Source organism: Bufo bufo, chromosome 2 (genome assembly GCF_905171765.1).
Source record: "Bufo bufo chromosome 2, aBufBuf1.1, whole genome shotgun sequence".
NCBI lineage: Eukaryota > Metazoa > Chordata > Amphibia > Anura > Bufonidae > Bufo > Bufo bufo.
In genome coordinates, this window is record NC_053390.1 from 203,773,995 (window position 1) to 203,794,991 (window position 20,997).

Below are 20,997 nucleotides of genomic sequence, written 5' to 3' on the forward strand. Positions count from 1 at the left end.
CAGCCAATCAACAAGCGTCATACTACTTGGCCCAAGAGGCCATCACAGCCATGCCTACTATTGGCATGGCTGTGATTGGCCAGTGCACCATGTGACCCAGCCTCTATTTAAGCTGGAGTCACATAGCGCCGCACGTCACTCTGCTATGATCAGTATAGGGAGAGGTTGCAGCTGCGACGTTAGGGCGAGATTAGGCAGATTAACTCCTCCAAAAGACTTCATTCTGTCATCGATCTGCAGCTGTGGATCATTGAAGTGCTATTATTGACTTGCTCACTTTTTTGAGGCTGCCCGGAGCGTTTTTGGATCACTTTTTTTCTGGGGTGATCGGCGGCCATTTTGTGACTTGTGGTGCGCCAGCACGAGCTATCACCAAGTGTATTTAACCATCGATAGTGTGGTTATTTTGTGCTATATCCTACATCAGCTGCAGGCTGAGCCTGTGTCACCCAAGTGTATTTAACCATCGATAGTGTGGTTATTTTGTGCTATATCCTACATCAGCTGCAGGCTGAGCCTGTGTCACCCAAGTGCATTTAACCATCAACAGTCTGATTATTTTTTGGCCATATACTACATCTGGTGCAGGCTGAGCCTGTGTCACCCAAGTGCATTTAACCATCAACAGTCTGATTATTTTTTGGCCATATACTACATCTGGTGCAGGCTAAGCCTGTGTCACCCAAGTGCATTTAACCATCAACAGTGTGGTTATTTTTTGGCCATATATTACATCAGGGGCAAGTTGAGCCTGTCACCCAGCGCCTAAAAAATAGACCTGACATTTCTATTCAACCAAATCTGTACTGTTTTAGCTGGTCAAGTTATTTGTAGTGACCGTAAAAGCAGACTTTTTGTTCTGGGTTGAAAAAGCATTCCCAAATTTGCCATTCTCAAAATAACTAGTTTCTGGTATTTCAGGCCTACTTGAAATCTATCCCAAAAAGAAAATCTTACATTGAAGGTATTGATAGTGTCATTCAGAAAAACCTAAGACACACGCTAGCGTGCTGATAGAAGTATGATTCTGTGATTAAACCTATACCTGTCACACAGCGCAAAAAAAAAACAGGTCTTACATCTCTATTCAACCAAATCTGCACTGTTTTAGCTGGTCAAGTTATTTGTAGTGACCGTAAAAGCAGACTTTTTGTTCTGGGTTGAAAAAGCATTCCCAAATTTGCCATTCTCAAAATAACTAGTTTTTGGTATTTCAGGCCTACTTGAAATCTATCCCAAAAAGAAAATCTTACATTGAAGGTATTGATAGTGTCATTCAGAAAAACCTAAGACACACACTAGCGTGCTGATAGAAGTGTGATTCTGTGATTAAACCTATACCTGTCACACAGCGCAAAAAAAAACAGGTCTCACATCTCTATTCAACCAAATCTGCACTGTTTTAGCTGGTCAAGTTATTTGTAGTGACCGTAAAAGCACACTTTTTTTTCTGGGTTGAAAAAGCATTCCCAAATTTGCCATTCTCAAAATTGTGGTGAACGGGAACAATGAGGAAAACATCTAATAAGGGACGTGGACGCGGACGTGGACATGGTCGTGGTGGTGTTAGTGGACCCTCTGGTGCTGGGAGAGGACGTGGCCGTTCTGCCACAGCCACACGTCCTAGTGAACCAACTACCTCAGGTCCCAGTAGCCAGCAGAATATGACTTGAATACAGATTCTGCGCTGACATAAGGCCAGATTCTCTGTTACGGGACCTCTCTCCTCTGCCTGGGTGCCTGGGCCTAAATGTGTGACAGTGGCCTGTTCCAGTGGTGGGTGACGTGAAGCCTGATTCTCTGCTATGACATGAAGACAGATTCTGCGCTGACATAAGGCCAGATTCTCTGTTACGGGACCTCTCCTCTGCCTGGGTGCCTGGGCCTAAATGTGTGACAGTGGCCTGTTCCAGTGGTGGGTGACGTGAAACCTGATTCTCTGCTATGACATGAAGACTGATTCTGCGCTGACATAAGGCCAGATTCTCTGTTACGGGACCTCTCTCCTCTGCCTGGGTGCCAGGGCCTAAATGTGTGACAGTGGCCTGTTCCAGTGGTGGGTGACGTGAAGCCTGATTCTCTGCTATGACATGAAGACAGATTCTGCGCTGACATAAGGCCAGATTCTCTGTTACGGGACCGCTCTCCTCTGTCTGGGTGCCGGGGCCTAAATGTGTGACAGTGGCCTGTTCCAGTGGTGGGTGACGTGAAGCCTGATTCTCTGCTATGACATGAAGACAGATTCTGCGCTGACATAAGGCCAGATTCTCTGTTACGGGACCTCTCTCCTCTGCCTGGGTGCCTGGGCCTAAATGTGTGACAGTGGCCTGTTCCAGTGGTGGGTGACGTGAAGCCTGATTCTCTGCTATGACATAAAGACAGATTCTGCGCTGACATAAGGCCAGATTCTCTGTTACGGGACCGCTCTCCTCTGTCTGGGTGCTGGGGCCTAAATGTGTGACAGTGGCCTGTTCCAGTGGTGGGTGACGTGAAGCCTGATTCTCTGCTATGACATGAAGACAGATTCTGCGCTGACATAAGGCCAGATTCTCTGTTACGGGACCTCTCCTCTGCCTGGGTGCCTGGGCCTAAATGTGTGACAGTGGCCTGTTCCAGTGGTGGGTGACGTGAAGCCTGATTCTCTGCTATGACATGAAGACTGATTCTGCGCTGACATGAAGCCAGATTCTCTGCTATGGCATGAAGAGACTGATTCTCTGCTGACATGAAGCCAGATTCTTTGCTATGGTATGAAGAGACTGATTCTCTGCTGACGTGAAGCCAGATTCTCTGCTATGGGACCTCTGTCCAATTGATATTGGTTCGTTTTTATTTTTTTAATTTTAATTTTAATTCATTTCCCTATCCACATTTGTTTGCAGGGGATTTACCTACATGTTGCTGCCTTTTGCAGCCCTCTAGCTCTTTCCTGGGCTGTTTTACAGCCTTTTTAGTGCCCAAAAGTTCGGGTCCCCATTGACTTCAATGGGGTTCGGGTTTGGGACGAAGTTCGGATCGGGTTCGGATCCCGAACCCGAACATTTCCGGGAAGTTCGGCCCAACTTCTCGAACACGAACATCCAGGTGTTCGCTCAACTCTACTTATGTGTCCTCCTGCACTGTGTCCAACCATTTGTCTGTGTATACAGTACCTCCTTCCTCTCTTGTCTTTGTCCTTGGTTCAGCCCTTCTGTGTTCCCTGTGGTGCTTTACTGTCCCTGCTTCACAGCAGCCTGCTGCATGATCTTCGGTGAGGGCCTGTCTCCTGTGATCATGCCTATGTGTTGTCTGCACTGAAGGTAGAATCTTCAGAGCAGAATGGTCTCCACAAGCAGAAGGTCAGGAAGTGTGCCATGAATGCAGGAAGCCAGGGGATGGGGGAACAGCACAGGGGCCTCCTGATAATGTACCAGCTATGGTATGCAGCCAGTTAGACTACCCAATTTACTATGTGGATGCCAAAGTGTTTAGGAAGGCAGAGTTTTGTACTTGTGTACTCTCAAGCTTGCCATCCTTGCCAGTGGCAAGACAGTACCATAGGAAAGTTTAATGATATATTTGGGACAGTGATACAGTCTTTTCTATAAAAATAAAACTAATATATATTAAATTGTATTACTATAGATATTTTCTTACTCAGCTTTATCCATTTTATGTTAGCTATATCAAATAGTAATCTTAGTTCTTTTTAAAACATATTTTCCTTTCACATTAATACTGGAAAACATTTTTGCTCACTTACCTTGAACTTTGGTTAGTCTCCAGTTCCAGATACCTTTGTTCCATAATCTCCATGTTAATTGTGTGATTGGTTTGCTTATCTTACATGAACCACACTGCCTCTATAATATGTTTTACACCAGGCCAATGACACATGTTGATTGAGGGCACCTCATTGCAATTCTTAATAACTGGAATGTAATTGGAAGATAAAGTTCCAATGCATAATTTATCTTCAATTCTGCAGAAACAGTGCCAAGGATGATCTGCCGTGAAACGTCTAAATCAGTGGAAGTAATCAGACGATAGGAAGATTTATGCTCTACGCTTTTAAAGAAGTAATTATCATTCTGCATGGAGACACAATACTCAGTCACTATGCAGGACGTGGAACTGATGGGATTCTTATCAAGACTTAGAGATGTGGTTGTCTATACAATAAAATACTCACAAAGAATAATATCATCTAATCATGGATTTCCCATCATGTTATCGAAGGTTTTGTTAACTAGTGCAGAAGCTATTAACTCCAGTCATAAAGAAATCTTGTAATTTGTTTGCAAACTCTGATACAATTTGAGGGAGATCTTTTAAAACTGATAAGAAGGAAAAGTGGAGAGTTTGCCCATGGCAGCCAATCTGCTCTTTTTAAGGGATTAAGGGATTTACTTATGCATAAAAGAATGTGAACACCCCAAAATCAGTAGTATTATACCACTATTTTTACACCAATTGCAGGATGGAGGATTAACGCATTTTCTTATGTATAAAAAACATAAATATTCTAAAATCAGTAGGATCAGGCCATAATTTCACCCCAATTACAGAATGAAGGATTAACTGATTTACTTATGTTTAGAAGAACGTGAAGCCCCGAAAATGAGTAGTATCAGACCGCTATCCCCCCCCAATTGCATAATCTAGGATTAACAAATTTACTTACGTATAAAAGAACGTGAACCCTCCAAAATCAGTAGTATCAGACCACTATTTCACCCCAATTACAGAATCTAGGATTAACGGATTTACTTATGGATAAAAGAACGTGAGCCCCCCAAAATCAATATCAGACCACTATTTCACCCCAATTATCCAATTAAAGTATTATGGATTTTCTTATGTATAAAAAAAGTGAACACCCCAAAATTAGTAGGATCAGGCCACCATTTCACCCCAATTACAGAATGAAACATTAACAAATTTACTTTTGTATAAAAGAACGCAAAGCCCCCAAAATGAGTATTAGACTGCTATTTCACCCCAATTACAGAATCTAGGAATAACGGATTTATTTATGTATAAAAGAACGTGAACCCCACAAAAATCCATACTATCAGACTTCTATTTCACCCCAATTACAGAATCGAGGATTAACGGATTTACTTATGTATAAAAGAACCTGAACCCCCCAAAATCAGTAGTATCAGGCAGCAATTTCACCCCAATTACAGAATCAAGGATTAATGAAATTACTTATGTATAAAAGAACATGAACCCCCCAAAATTAGCAGTATTAAAACAATTTTTAACCCCAATTAGTGTAGCAAGTTGTATTAGAATGGCTTCTCTATTAGCCAAGCGTTACACTGTTTAATCGGACCCCTGCACTCTCCCAATAGTGTGCATAAAGTCTCCCTATTATATCCCTACACTATATCTGTACTGTCCCTGGACTGTTCAAATGTAATATTTTGTAAAGAACCTAATCACTGTCCCTAGTACCTGTCATGTTTCTCCCTGCACTAAGTTCACTGTAAAATGGAGGACACAGGGCAGGAAGAGACTTTTTATAGGGCTGTAACATCACAGGGGATGGCTATCTGCTGATTGGCTAGATGCATGGCATTATGGGTGATCCCTCCTTCTCAGGCCTCTTACTTTCACTTTGTAGCATGTGCAACAGCCATTTTTGAAAATGTTCGATTAGATACCACAAATCGCCAGGAAATATGGATTTGTGGCAAATTGAAATAATCCTGAAGTTCGGGTCAACTTCCACTTTGTTAACTTAGATTCGCTCAACACTAATGGATCCATCAAATAGATGTCACCTGAATGAAACTCTATCCTATCTGTATGATGTTTTTGGATAAATTTGCATGCATTTAAGATAAAAAAACTAGAAAAACTAAAGCTCATAAACATCCAATTATGAAAAAGTCTGGACGAAGGCACGCCAAAACGCTCATCGGGGTAACGCCATCCCAGGAACTCAGGTCTGATTATCAGTGGGTGAGTCTCGCGTTTCTACACACTGTGCAGACTTTCAGCTTATATTTAGGACATCAGGTCATGCCATATCCCTTCTGGGATTTAGATGGTATACATTTTAGCCATAGGTGCTTTACACTATAATGTGTCTTATATGAGGACCCTTGCATCGTGGGTAGTATTGCCATCTGTTGTCCTTTTTATGTTATTTACTACTGAGGACTCACCTTTACAATTTATCATGATATCATGTAATTGATGAATTTTTGATTGTACACATATATAGTTGGATTTAGTGATCTGTAGGTTGCTGGGTTGGTGTTTTTTTCTGTTCCCTAGCCTCTTTTTTAATGGTATTGTATACGCTATTTATTATGTAACAATAAAGTACTTTTTTTATAATTGGATGTTTATAAGTTTTAGTTTTTCTAGTTTTTTGCCTCATTTAGTGAGCTCTTCCTAGTTACAACGTATATTGGGGAGTCCCTATATATAGCCGCAATATTGTAGTGGTTACTTTTTTTGGCAGGGACACCCACCGTTGAATTTGTTTTTTAATGCATTTAAGATAGACATTTGATGTGACAGCTTAATTAAAGATCACACATCCTTACATTATAGGTGAATCAAGCTGTTTTGCATACACTGCGGGAAAATATCCCATAAACCTAACATAAACCAATGTACTGAATGCATTTTAGGAAAAGGTATGCCAATGTATACTAGCCATAGTAGAAGGTGCTAAAATCCATCCAGGTGCTAAAATTTCCATTGAGCTTTATTAATCCAGCATAAAAATTATACAATGTTTCGACCCTCAAAGGCGTCAGGCATACTCGTATGGCATCCACCTAGTCTATAAAAGTCTCTGAATATGTTAAACATACAGTCCCTGACAAAAGTCTTGTCGCTTCTCTATTTTGTAGAAACTCCTGCTATTAACCTGACTTTTAATTAATCAATTGGTGTTAGAAATAGCTCATATGAAAAGCTAAAGCCCTCCCAAATGATGTTTAATGCACTGAAATAAATTAGTTTCACTGAATAAAGATTTATCATTTAATCAAGAGAGAAAGGTCAAATTTTGGCAAGACAAAAGTTTTGTCGCCTATACAGAAATTGAACAACTTTACTGCAAATCCAAAAATATGTCAGCATATTAAGTAGTGGTGCTGTGAGATCCAAATTTAATATCTTGTATGACTTCCATGAGCTTCAAGGACAGCATCCATGCGGTTTGGCAAGGATTCATACAATTTATTGATGAAGTCATCAGAAATAGCAAAGAAAACAGTCTTGCATGCCTCCCAGAGTTCATCAATATTCTTTGGTTTCGTCTTCCATGCTTCCTCTTTCATCCTACACCACATATGCTCAATGATGTTCATGTCTGGTGACTGGGCTGGCCAATCCTGGAGCATCTTGATCTTCTTTGCCTTAAGGAACTTTGATGTGGAGATGGAAGTATGCGATGGAGCACCATCCTGCTGCAGAATTTGGCCTTTTTTGTGGTTGGGAATATAAGAGGTAGCTAAGATTTCTTGGTATTTTAGACTATTGATGTTGCCTTCCACCCTGCAGATCCCTTGCACACCCCCATACTGGATGTAACCCCAGACCATGATTTTGCCTCCACCAAACTTCACTGTTTTCTAGGTAAATCTCGGCTCCATGCGGGTTCCAGTAGGTCTCCTGCAATATTTGCGGCGACTGTGGTGTAATTCAACAGAAGATTCATCTGAAAAATCCACCTTCTGACACTTTTCCAGCGTCCATCCTTTTAGCAGGCTGTGGGCCTTGGCAAATGCCACACGGTTTTTCAATTGTCTTTTGTTTAGTGCTGGCTTATGGACACTGATTCGACCATGGAGGCCATTTCGAGACAGAATCCGACAAACTGTTCTGGTTGACACAGGAATTTCAGGTGACCAGGTCTCGTGGAGCTCTGCTGCAGTGGAAAATGGGCTGGCCTTGGATTTTCGAGCCAACAAACGGTCCCCTCGAGCAGTTGTCTTGCGGGGTCGGCCTGACCTGGCCTTGTCCAAAACGTCTCCAGTCTCTTCAAATATTTTTTTTTATCCTCTGAACTTGACGCTGAGACACATTGAAGGTGTCTGCCACATTAGCAGTGGATCTGGTCTTCAGCCTCTTGATAATCAACACTTTAGTCTCCGGGTGAATCTTAGGCATGTTTGCAGAGGTCTAGTTGCAGTTGATGTTAAGGTCTAGTGTACTGGGGTTCTTTTAATACACACCTGAGACCTAATTGATCCATTATTAGTCACAGGTGAAGCTCATATGACAAGGCGACAACACTTATTTCTTGGCAAAAATTGACTCAATGGGCTTTACCAAGCTGTGAATATTAACCACCTCCGGACCGCCTAACGCAGGATCGCGTTCCGGAGGTGGCAGCGCTGCGCACATTCACGCATATATGTGTCATCTCGCGAGACGCGAGACTTCCTGTGAACGCGCGCACACAGGCGAGCGCGCTCACAGGAACGGAAGGTAAGAGAGTTGATCTCCAGCCTGCCAGCGGCGATCGTTCGCTGGCAGGCTGGAGATGTGTTTTTTTTAACCCCTAACAGGTATATTAGACGCTGTTTTGATAACAGCGTCTAATATACCTGCTACCTGGTCCTCTGGTGGTCCCCTTTGTTTGGATCGACCACCAGAGGACACAGGTAGCTCAGTAAAGTAGCACCAAGCACCACTACACTACACTACACCCCCCCCCCCGTCACTTATTAACCCCTTATTAGCCCCTGATCACCACTGATCACCCCATATAGACTCCCTGATCACCCCCCTGTCATTGATTACCCCCCTGTCATTGATCAACCCCCTGTAAAGCTCCATTCAGACGTCCGCATGATTTTTACGGATCCAGTGATAGATGGATCGGATCCGCAAAACGCATCCGGACGTCTGAATGAAGCCTTACAGGGGCGTGATCAATGACTGTGGTGATCACCCCATATAGACTCCCTGATCACCCCCCTGTCATTGATTACCCCCCTGTCATTGATTACCCCCCTGTAAAGCTCCATTTAGACGTCCGCATGATTTTTACGGATCCACTGATAGATGGATCGGATCCGCAAAACGCATCCGGACGTCTGAATGAAGCCTTACAGGGGCATGATCAATGACTGTGGTTATCACCCCATATAGACTCCCTGATCACCCCCCTGTCATTGATTACCCCCCTGTAAAGCTCCATTCAGATGTCCGCATGATTTTTACGGATGCACTGATAGATGGATCGGATCCGCAAAACGCATCCGGACGTCTGAATGAAGCCTTACAGGGGCATGATCAATGACTGTGGTTATCACCCCATATAGACTCCCTGATCACCCCCCTGTCATTGATTACCCCCCTGTAAAGCTCCATTCAGATGTCCGCATGATTTTTACGGATGCACTGATAGATGGATCGGATCCGCAAAACGCATCCGGACGTCTGAATGAAGCCTTACAGGGGCATGATCAATGACTGTGGTTATCACCCCATATAGACTCCCTGATCACCCCCCTGTCATTGATTACCCCCCTGTAAAGCTACATTCAGATGTCCGCATGGTTTTTACGGATGCACTGATAGATGGATCGGATCCGCAAAACGCATACGGACGTCTGAATGAAGCCTTACAGGGGCGTGATCAATGACTGTGGTTATCACCCCATATAGACTCCCTGATCACCCCCCTGTCATTGATTACACCCCTGTCATTGATCAACCCCATGTAAAGCTCCATTCAGATGTCCGCATGATTTTTACGGATGCACTGATAGATGGATCGGATCCGCAAAACGCATACGGACGTCTGAATGAAGCCTTACAGGGGCGTGATCAATGACTGTGGTTATCACCCCATATAGACTCCCTGATCACCCCCCTGTCATTTATTACACCCCTGTCATTGATCAACCCCCTGTAAAGCTCCATTCAGATGTCCGCATGATTTTTACGGATCCACTGATAGATGGATCGGATCCGCAAAACGCATCCGGACGTCTGAATGAAGCCTTACAGGGGCGTGATCAATGACTGTGGTTATCACCCCATATAGACTCCCTGATCACCTCCCTGTCATTGATTACACCCCTGTCATTGATCAACCCCCTGTAAAGCTCCATTCAGATGTTTGCATGATTTTTACGGATCCACTGATAGATGGATCGGATCCGCAAAACGCATACGGACGTCTGAATGAAGCCTTACAGGGGCGTGATCAATGACTGTGGTTATCACCCCATATAGACTCCCTGATCACCCCCCTGTCATTGATTACACCCCTGTCATTGATCAACCCCCTGTAAAGCTCCATTCAGATGTCCGCATGATTTTTACGGATCCACTGATAGATGGATCGGATCCGCAAAACACATACAGGCGTCTCCCTGGAGCCTTCCAGGGGGGGTAATCAATGACTGTGGTGATCACCCCATATAGACTCCCTGATCACCCCCCTGTCATTGATCACTCCCCCTGTCATTGATCACTCCCCCTGTCATTGATCACCCCCCTGTCATTGATCACCCTCTGTAAGGCTCCATTCAGACATTTTTTTGGCCCAAGTTAGCGGAATTATTATTTTTTTTTCTTACAAAGTCTCATATTCCACTAACTTGTGTCAAAAAATAAAATCTCACATGAACTCACCATACCCCTCACGGAATCCAAATGCATAAAATTTTTTAGACATTTATATTCCAGACTTCTTCTCACGCTTTAGGGCCCCTAGAATGCCAGGGCAGTATAAATACCCCACATGTGACCCCATTTCGGAAAGAAGACACCCCCAGGTATTCCGTGAGGGGCATATTGAGTCCATGAAAGATTGAAATTTTTGTCCTAAGTTAGCGGAACGGGAGACTTTGTGAGAAAAAAATTAAAAATATCAATTTCTGCTAACTTGTGCCAAAAAAAAAAAAATTCTATGAACTCGCCATGCCCCTCATTGAATACCTTGGGGTGTCTTCTTTCCAAAATGGGGTCACATGTGGGGTATTTATACTGCCCTGGCATTCTAGGGGCCCCAAAGCGTGAGAAGAAGTCTGGTATCCAAATGTCTAAAAATGCCCTCCTAAAAGGAATTTGGGCACCTTTGCGCATCTAGGCTGCAAAAAAGTGTCACACATCTGGTATCGCCGTACTCAGGAGAAGTTGGGGAATGTGTTTTGGGGTGTCATTTTACATATACCCATGCTGGGTGAGAGAAATATCTTGGTCAAATGCCAACTTTGTATAAAAAAATGGGAAAAGTTGTCTTTTGCCAAGATATTTCTCTCACCCAGCAAGGGTATATGTAAAATGACACCCCAAAACACATTCCCCAACTTCTCCTGAATACGGCGATACCACATGTGTGACACTTTTTTGCAGCCTAGGTGGGCAAAGGGGCCCATATTCCAAAGAGCACCTTTAGGATTTCACAGGTCATTTACCTACTTACCACACATTAGGGCCCCTGGAAAATTCCAGGGCAGTATAACTACCCCACAAGTGACCCCATTTTGGAAAGAAGACACCCCAAGGTATTCCGTGAGGGGCATGACGAGTTCCTAGAATTTTTTATTTTTTGTCACAAGTTAGTGGAAAATGCTGATTTTTTTATTTTTTTTCCATACAAAGTCTCATATTCCACTAACTTGTGACAAAAAATAAAAACTTCCATGGACTCACTATGCCCATCAGCGAATACCTTGGGGTCTCTTCTTTCCAAAATGGGGTCACTTGTGGGGTAGTTATACTGCCCTCGCATTCTAGGGGCCCAAATGTGTGGTAAGGAGTTTGAAATCAAATTCTGTAAAAAATGACCAGTGAAATCCGAAAGGTGCTCTTTGGAATATGGGCCCCTTTGCCCACCTAGGCTGCAAAAAAGTGTCACACATCTGGTATCTCAGGAGAAGTTGGGGAATGTGTTTTGGGGTGTCATTTTACATATACCCATGCTGGGTGAGAGAAATATCTTGGCAAAGACAACTTTTCCCATTTTTTTATACAAAGTTGGCATTTGACCAAGATATTTATCTCACCCAGCATGGGTATATGTAAAAAGACACCCCAAAACACATTCCTCAACTTCTCCTGAATACAGAGATACCAGATGTGTGACACTTTTTTGCAGCCTAGGTGGGCAAAGGGGCCCATATTCCAAAGAGCACCTTTCGGATTTCACAGGTCATTTTTTACAGAATTTGATTTCAAACTCCTTACCTCACATTTGGGCCCCTAAAATGCCAGGGCAGTATAACTACCCCACAAGTGACCCCATTTTGGAAAGAAGAGACCCCAAGGTATTCGCTGATGGGCATAGTGAGTTCATGGAAGTTTTTATTTTTTGTCACAAGTTAGTGGAATATGAGACTTTGTATGAAAAAAAAAAAAAATCATCATTTTCCACTAACTTGTGACAAAAAATAAAAAATTCTAGGAACTTGCCATGCCCCTCACAGAATACCTTGGGGTGTCTTCTTTCCAAAATGGGGTCACTTGTGGGGTAGTTATACTGCCCTGGCATTCTAGGGGCCCAAATGTGTGGTAAGGAGTTTGAAATCAAATTCTGTAAAAAATGACCTGTGAAATCCGAAAGGTGCTCTTTGGAATGTGGGCCCCTTTGCCCACCTAGGCTGCAAAAAAGTGTCACACATCTGGTATCTCCGTACTCAAAAATAAAAAGTTCTATGAACTCACTATGCCCATCAGCGAATACCTTAGGGTGTGTACTTTCCGAAATGGGGTCATTTGTGGGGTGTTTGAACTGTCTGGGCATTGTAGAACCTCAGGAAACATGACAGGTGCTCAGAAAGTCAGAGCTGCTTCAAAAAGCAGAAATTCACATTTTTGTACCATAGTTTGTAAACGCTATAACTTTTACCCAAAGCATTTTTTTTTTACCCAAACATTTTTTTTTTATCAAAGACATGTAGAACAATAAATTTAGAGAAAAATTTATATATGGATCTCGTTTTTTTTGAGAAATTTTACAACTGAAAGTGAAAAATGTCATTTTTTTGCAAAAAAATCGTTAAATTTCGATTAATAACAAAAAAAGTAAAAATGTCAGCAGCAATGAAATACCACCAAATGAAAGCTCTATTAGTGAGAAGAAAAGGAGGTAAAATTCATTTGGGTGGTAAGTTGCATGACCGAGCAATAAACGGTGAAAGTAGTGTAGGTCAGAAGTGTAAAAAGTGGCCTGGTCTTTCAGGGTGTTTAAGCACTGGGGGCTGAGGTGGTTAAAATACTTTTTGTCAGTTTCGTTTTGCACTGAAACAATTTTTACAAAAGCTGTTGGGATTAAAATGACCCATTTCTTGTAACAAAATCTTGATTAGAAATATATTTTAGCGGCACTTCAGGTCAATTTGTACACAAGCGACAAGACTTTTGTCAGGGACTGTATACACTGCAAGCATTTATCTGTATTTCTATTGAATATCAGTCTGAACAGAGTCTTATTTTGTGAAGATGGACATGATCTTGAGGAATAGATACAAAGACTTCTCCGTAATCTGACCTTTCAGTGAGCAGGCAGACCATCTTCACTGGTCTTTAATGAAGAGGTGTCTATGCAGTGAATTGAGATTTCCAAAAGAGAGTAGGGAGGCAGGAAAGGAGCCTGATAAGAGAAGGAAGCACCTTTCTCTCATAAGATGTATTATAAAGTTTCTTGTATTCACATGTACTATTCATTTATGGAAAAAATAATGATACAGTTACTTTTGAAAAGCCTACTTATTTACAGTAGTTCAGGCTCCAGAAATCCTTCAGTGACATTTCCCACTTTTAACCAACTGAATTCACTGACTAGAAAATGAGAAATGAAAGTTACTGACTAACCTTATAATTCTGACTAACTTTTTTTTCCTCAGGAAACTATTGTCATTAATAAAACTTACAGTATTACTTAAAAACGACTGAACAGAAGAGAACATGGCTCTGTGCAATGGAGGTCTGCTTTAACATATAATTGAACGACAGAATTTCAAGACACCTCAAGAAATCTCTCAATAAGAAAGGTAAAACATTGCAATATCTTTTAAGAAACAATTATATGGTGATATTGTATTTGATGCAGTTTGAACAGATTATAAACTATTTAATCTTCCTAATTTGTGGTGAATAGTTGTCTAAAAGATCTACTCTCAGGTGTTAGGCTATTGATTTCATATATTGGATGGCTGACGAGCCTTTATTCTGTAATGTCCCATGCCAGGATAGGTCAATGGTACTAGTTGTACACACTCTAAATTAGTAGAAATTTGGCTATAGTCTCATTCCTATGTTTTATCCAAGTAAGGCTTCATGCACAAGGTCGAGTCCGTATTCGGTCCGCAAACAATGGATCTGCAAAATATGGATACCTTCTGTCTGTATTCAGAATTTTTATCACTTCTATCAGTAGTGACAATTATTCATGTCCACGATATGGACAAGAATACGACATGTTCTATAATTTGTGGAATGGCCACATGGATCAGCAAAAATAAATATGTGTGTTATGGCCTCATGGAAATTAATGGGTTAGTGAGATATCCTCAAAAAATATTGATATCACATGGATGGGAAGTTTGATTATGTGCAAAAGACCTAAACTTTGCTATCACATTAATTTTAATTGTTCTATAAATTGCCTTGCAATTTGTATGATGTCTCCTCTATATTTTATGGCTATTGATCATATTAATAATACAGTGTGCATTTTTATCTTGACTTCAAAGCATGATAAGGTGTCATTTTCTCATAATCTCTTTTACAAAAGAATAAATAAATCAGTTTTTGTAGAAAAAATTAAAAACTGCCACGTGTTTAGTACTGTAAGATGCATCAGCTTATTGCAAGCTTATGCATCAGCTTATTGCGAGAACAATGCATTACCCTGTTCTACAAAGTTAAATCCCGTATTCTATCGATACCTGGGTGATCAAGATTTCCAGTTTGACCATACATAGATGAATCAGTATGCCTAGGATTGTGCCATGTTTGTATCCTATATCAAACAATTCTAATTAGCAAAAAAAATAATAATGAAATTGAAAAATGAATCAATCTGTATACCAGCTGTCAAACAAATGCTTCAAAGGCAGTATACATTTTTTACAGGACTAGTTAGGGAGGATTATCAAAACTGGTGCTAAGGAAAACTGTCTAAGGAGCACATAAAAAACAATTCCTTTTTCAGAGCTCGTTTGGAAAATTATTCTGATGGTTGCTATGGGAAAACAAGCTAGTTTTACACCAGTTTTGATTAATCTCCCCCAATTACTACCATTATTAACGATGAGCAAAGCTTAGGAAAACTTCGATTTGCAACAAATCTTGTGAATTCTCGCGTTTCATGGTAATTAATTGGTTTTTCCTAAAATGATGGCTGCACATGTTACAAAGTGAAAGTAAGAAGCCCCTGAATGTAAGATCACCCATAATGCCATGCAGCCATCCAATCCCCAGGTGGCCATCCCCTTTGGTGTCACAGCCCTATAAAACCCTCATCTTACGTGGTCTCTGACATTTTCCTGTGTGCTGAGCATAGGGAGAGATGTAGCAAGCGCTCATGCCCTAGGGACAGTGTTGTTGCAAAGTGTTTTAAAAGAGAATATTGGAGAAGGAGAGTGTAAGGAGAGTGTATCACCATGTGCATCACGTTCTAGTGCATCAACATTCAGAGTTAATCTGTTATTTTAGTGATACAGTAAGTGTGTCTCAGTATTAAGGGCAGGTGTAATATATCACTGTGTGCATCACATTGTAGTGTACCAACATTCGAGTTGATCCATTATTTTAATGTTACTGTGACTGTATACTGCAAAAAGAAAGACAAAAATAATGCAGCACTCACCAGGAATACTCTTTGCAGCTTTATTCACATAAAAAGATCAGTGTCATGCGGAGAAAGCACAGTAAGAGGGCAACAACCATTTCGCGCTTTTTGCGCTTTTTCAAGCCATCAGTGACTGAATTGGTGTGGCTCATAAATTCTCCCACACCTTGGTCACTGAATAAATGAATGACACATGCATGAAACCAATCAAAGAACACAGACAAGCAAAAAACACAAAATTAAACTAGTAACATTATAAAAACACTGCTAGGTCATTTTTGTCATTTAACCCCAGAGGGCCCATGGCTCCACTTTTTATAATCCAGGCTGCTTCTTTCTGGAGTAAAATACGACCTCTGTCACCACCCCGTACTGGAGGCTGGACAACTTCAATCCCTACACATTTTAAAACATTACCATTTCCTCAATTTATTTTATGTACGTGATCAATCAATCTGGTAGCCCCAATCCTTGTCACTATGGATCTCCTGTGTTCTCTGAATCTGATGTACAAACATCTAATGGTTTTACCAATGTAAAACCTCCCACAGGGGCAAAAAATTGCATAGACTACAAATTGTGTTTTGCAAGAAATAAATTGGTTGACCACGCAGTCAGCGCCTCCTAGCTTAAAAAATCTCTTTCTATGCATATGTTTACACATGGAGCAATGACCACATGCAAAATAACCTTTCAAGGGGAACTTCTCCAACCAATTTCATTCTGGTGCTTGAAAATTACTCCTCACAATAACATCTCTAATTGTTTTACGTCTCCTAAAGCTGACAATGGGGTTAAATTGTGTTTTTTCTTTCAAAACATTATCCTATGCTAAAATATGCCAATTGAGGATAGCACTCTTGATGGCTGCAGCCATAGGGGAGTTATCACATGTGAACACTGCCCTATCCTTGTTCGCTTCAGATCTAGGAATAACCTCTTCAAGGGTGGATGCATTTCTATATGCCATATCAATTTCCTTTTCTGGATAGCCATGTTGCAAGAAGCTTTGTTTTAAATTTTTGATTGCTCAAAATACTCATCCTGATCATTGGCTGTATGGAACGGCCGACTTTACATGAGGTGGAAGGAAGGAGTCGTAGTGTAGTAGTGAATTTGTGGAGGTCGGTTTTCTGTATATATTTGTGTGAATAGTGCCATCTCTGATTTCCACTTTAACATCCAGAAACTCCAACTCCTCAAAATTTATTTTGCTTGTGAATCGCATATTCATCTGGTTTTTAGTATTAAGATACTCCACGAATTCATCAAACTGCACAACGGTCCACGTCCATATGATGAACACATCGTCAATAAATCTATAAAATGTCTTGATGTAACATACAAACGGGTTATCAACTGTGAATACATATTTCTCTTCAAAAACTGAAAGGAAGAGGTTAGCGACAGTGCATGCCACTGGGTTCCCCATCGCTGTCCCTGAATGTTGTATAAACCAATTCTTGTTAAACATAAATGCGTTATGCGTTAAAATAAAATGCAATGCTTCAGTAACAAAATCCACAAAAATCCCTGATTTATTATGACTCTCCAAAATATCACGGACACACTGCACCCCCAACTCCTGCGGTATACTAGTATATTAATGCCCAACCATCTTGCCATTCCAGTTCTTTGATTGCATCCAAAAAGTCACCGGTGTCCCTAAAAAATTAGGGAATTCCCTTCAATAATGGGCGTAAAGGCCATTCAATATACTGGGAAAGAGGCTCAGTGACTGAGCCAATTCCCGTAATAATAGGGCGCCCAGGTGGGTCCACCAGTGAATTTTGCACTTTTGGTATGCAATACCACACAGGTCTAACGAGAAATTTCAGGAACAGCCTCTCCGCGGTAGCTGTGGAGAAAACTCCCTTATCAACATATTTCGACAACAGGGACCTTAATTGTTTCTGATATGCACGTGTAGAATCAATTTTCAGGCGAGGATATACATCTACGTTTTTCAGTTGACTTTCTGCTTCTTTCACATATGAGGTAGCGTACATAACCACGATGTTCCCACCCTTGTCGGCCGGTTTGACAGTCAGGTCACTCCGCTTACTCAGCCACTGTAGGGCTCTTTTTTCTTTGGCATTTAAATTACTTTTTGAGGAGGGATATACCAAAGCCTTAACCTCTTTTAATACTTGTTTTTGTAATAAATCCAGACTACCGCCGGCCGGCAAGGGTGGGAAGAAAGTGGAACGGACACCTTTAGAGAAAAATTTGTCATATTATTATCTCCCTCTTGTTGTTGCAATTCACACCACTGTATCTCCAGTAAAGTATCAACAATCTGTTTGTCACGGTCCATCCTGTGAGAGAGGTGCTTGGAGTTGCTAGTGCTGGTTTGTCTTGGATCTCCTGCTTCTCCATACATCTCTAAGCTAAGTACTTGTTGCCTTCGCTGTTTCTTAATATCTGGTGTGTGTTGTTTCTAGGCGAGATGCAGGTTCCTTCATTCTGGAAGGAACCTGCTGTCTCATCCCCTGCTACCTATTCTAGGACTCGTCAGTTTTAGCAGGGATTTAGGTATCCGGTGTATGAGTATTTCCACCATCAGGATCTGCTCATACTGGCAGGAGTTAGGGAAAGGCCTAGGGATTACTAGATTTTGAGGCCTAGATTGTTGTCTATTCGTTGTGGTGTTTATTTGGTGTTTTCCCTTCCCCTTAACCTGTGACACTGTTTTTCCATAGGGTCACTCTCTTTATTCAATCTAAAACCTATAGGTCCCACTGTGCATGGTGCCTCACCCTCTAATTCAGATTTATTACTACTTTCGAAACCCTGAAAGTGCCTGAACAAATTAAGTTTTCTAATAGATTTAAATAAATCCACCTCAAATGATACTTCATCAAAACCATTTACCAGACCATAGTTTAACCCCTTTGATAAGACAGAAAAGCAGTCACTGTCCAATTTTACTTGTGTCAGATTGATCACATTGCAGCTAGCTTCCAGATTCAAGGTTGGATCTGGAATCACAGTCTCCACATGACTTGTCTCCGCTTGTATCCGCCCTTTGGTTTTATTCCGGAATGGGCCTCCCCTCCTGAACCTTCTCCTAAAGGGGGCTCAAAACAGGAAGAAGATTCAGCAAAGATTTGATCACTTTTAGGGGACGCCACATTATCTTTAAGGTCCTTAGACACGCTAGAATCAGAGTCTATTGTCTAGCCATCGTTGTATCTTTTTCTCCCTTGGCGATTTCTTCTCAAGGGTCGTCTTTTCGTCATCCAATCGAAAAACTTTCTCGTTATCGTAGTGTTGTTTATCATGGATATATGTGTCTTTTTTTCTTTACTTTATCTCAGATTGGACGTTTCTCCAATTTCTTTTGATAAGCTTGCAACTGGGTGTCAAGAAGCCAAATTTTTTATTCACATTTGGCTATATTTAATTCAGCAATCACTCCTTCATATTCTTTGATGTTTCTGGACAAGACCAGTTGCAATAATTTAAAAGAATATTCCAGGTGTAAAGTTTTCAATTGAGCTACAAAATCAACATTGTCCTGGTATTGTGAGATATCTTTCCACACTCTTATCCCCCGTGGCACTCTCTTGTGTGTAACATACGATTGCACGGAATTTATAGTCCAAAATAAATGCACTTCTTTCTCAGATAGTTGTGTGATTTTCATCTCTAAAGTGCGAGTGCTCATTGCTTGCCAGCTGTTAGTGTCATTACACTGTGCAAAAAACGAGCCGGCATCTGCATGACCTAAATTGATCGCTGCTTCACAAGAGAATAGTGCAGATTCAATATCTGTGTCCATTGCAATATCCACTCTCATATTCCAGCGTGCTCTGACTCTGAACAAAAGTCCAAAAATGGTAAAGTGTAGAGAGTATGGTCGGCACTGCTGTAGGTGTGGAATTTAATTTGGTGCTGCTTTTTTCTTTCTTTTTGCAAATACCACATGTCACCATTACTCACATTTGACCAGTGCAGTACCAAATTAAATTCCACACCTACAGCAGTGCTGACCATACTCTCTACAATTTACTGTGACTGTACACTATGGCTAACAGACAGTTGCCTGGGCCCTTCAAAAGAACAGGCAGTGGCAAAAATGTTGCTGTAGCCAGCACAAGTAGCAGCAGAAGGGTCGTGGTAGCAGCCGCATCAACAAACCAGAGCTACCACTGTCATCCAGCGATCGTGTTTTGACCAACAATCCAGCTGTACTGGAATGTTTGACTCGCTCTTCAACACTATCTCAAGTGAGAACAGATACACACAGCCAGGAATCGGTGGGTTCCTCTGACACCACGCTTAGTTGACATGGCCCAGGAACTAGATTTTGTGCCCTCACCTGTCCTGAACCTGCCTTTTGCTGCTCCTTCTACTAGCTAAGTATTGTATGCCACCTACTCTGCTTCTCAGCAAGGATGAGCTTTGTAAGGACCATCAGCAGTTACAGATCAGCCCAGACTTACAGGAGAGGTTTGCACAGGTAAGGGTGACACAAATGACAACCAAACATTTACCGTATTTTTCGCCCCATAAGACCCACTTTTTCTCCCCCCAAAATGGGGGGAAAATGCCCCTGCGTCTTATGGGGCGAATGCTTGCAGTTTTACATCGCAAGCTGCGATGTACGAGCGAGCGGGGACTCGGGGAGGGACTGGGAGGAGGAGCTGGGGGCCAGCAATAGCGGCGGGGCGGTGCAGTCAGTGTAGTATAGCCCCGCCCCGCTGCTCCGGTATACTAATATAAGATGTCTTATTCAATTAATAGTTATTAAACATGCCCCCTCACTCCTAATAGTACCTTACATCCTAACAGCTTCTGTAGAATGCAGGCAGGCAGGCCGGGCGGGCGGCAGCGTAACTCCCTGATGTCACGTGCCTGCGCCACCTACTTTATAAATGAAGCAGGCGGTGCAGGCAAGTGACGTCAGTGAGGGACGCGCCGGGCGCCCGGCCTGCCTGCCGGCATTGTACTGAAGCTGTTAGGATGTAAGGTACTATTAGGAGTTGGAGGGCATGTTTAATAACTATTAATTGAATAAGACATCTTATATTAGTATACCGGAGAAGCGGCGGGGGGGGGATCTGTGGATGACATTTTTATGGGGGACATCTGTGGATGGCACAGTTATGGGCTGGGGGGGGGTCTGTGGATGGCACGTATATAACAGTGCCACCCACAGATCCCCCTGTAACAGTGCCACCCACAGATCCCCCCTGTAACAGTGCCATCCACAGATCCCCCCTGTA

The 20,997-nt window shown here is 41.9% G+C and overlaps 1 protein-coding gene across 2 annotated transcripts in view; it reads left to right on the forward strand.

Moving 5' to 3' along the window:
* The window catches only part of CMKLR1 (chemerin chemokine-like receptor 1), a 221,514-nt gene that overhangs the window by 86,610 nt on the left and 113,907 nt on the right, over nucleotides 1-20,997 (forward strand). For both annotated transcript variants that reach the window (XM_040416043.1, XM_040416041.1), the window contains exon 3: nucleotides 13,818-13,964. The gene's annotated coding sequence lies outside the window, so the exon portion shown is untranslated. The remainder of the gene's footprint in view (nucleotides 1-13,817; nucleotides 13,965-20,997) is intronic.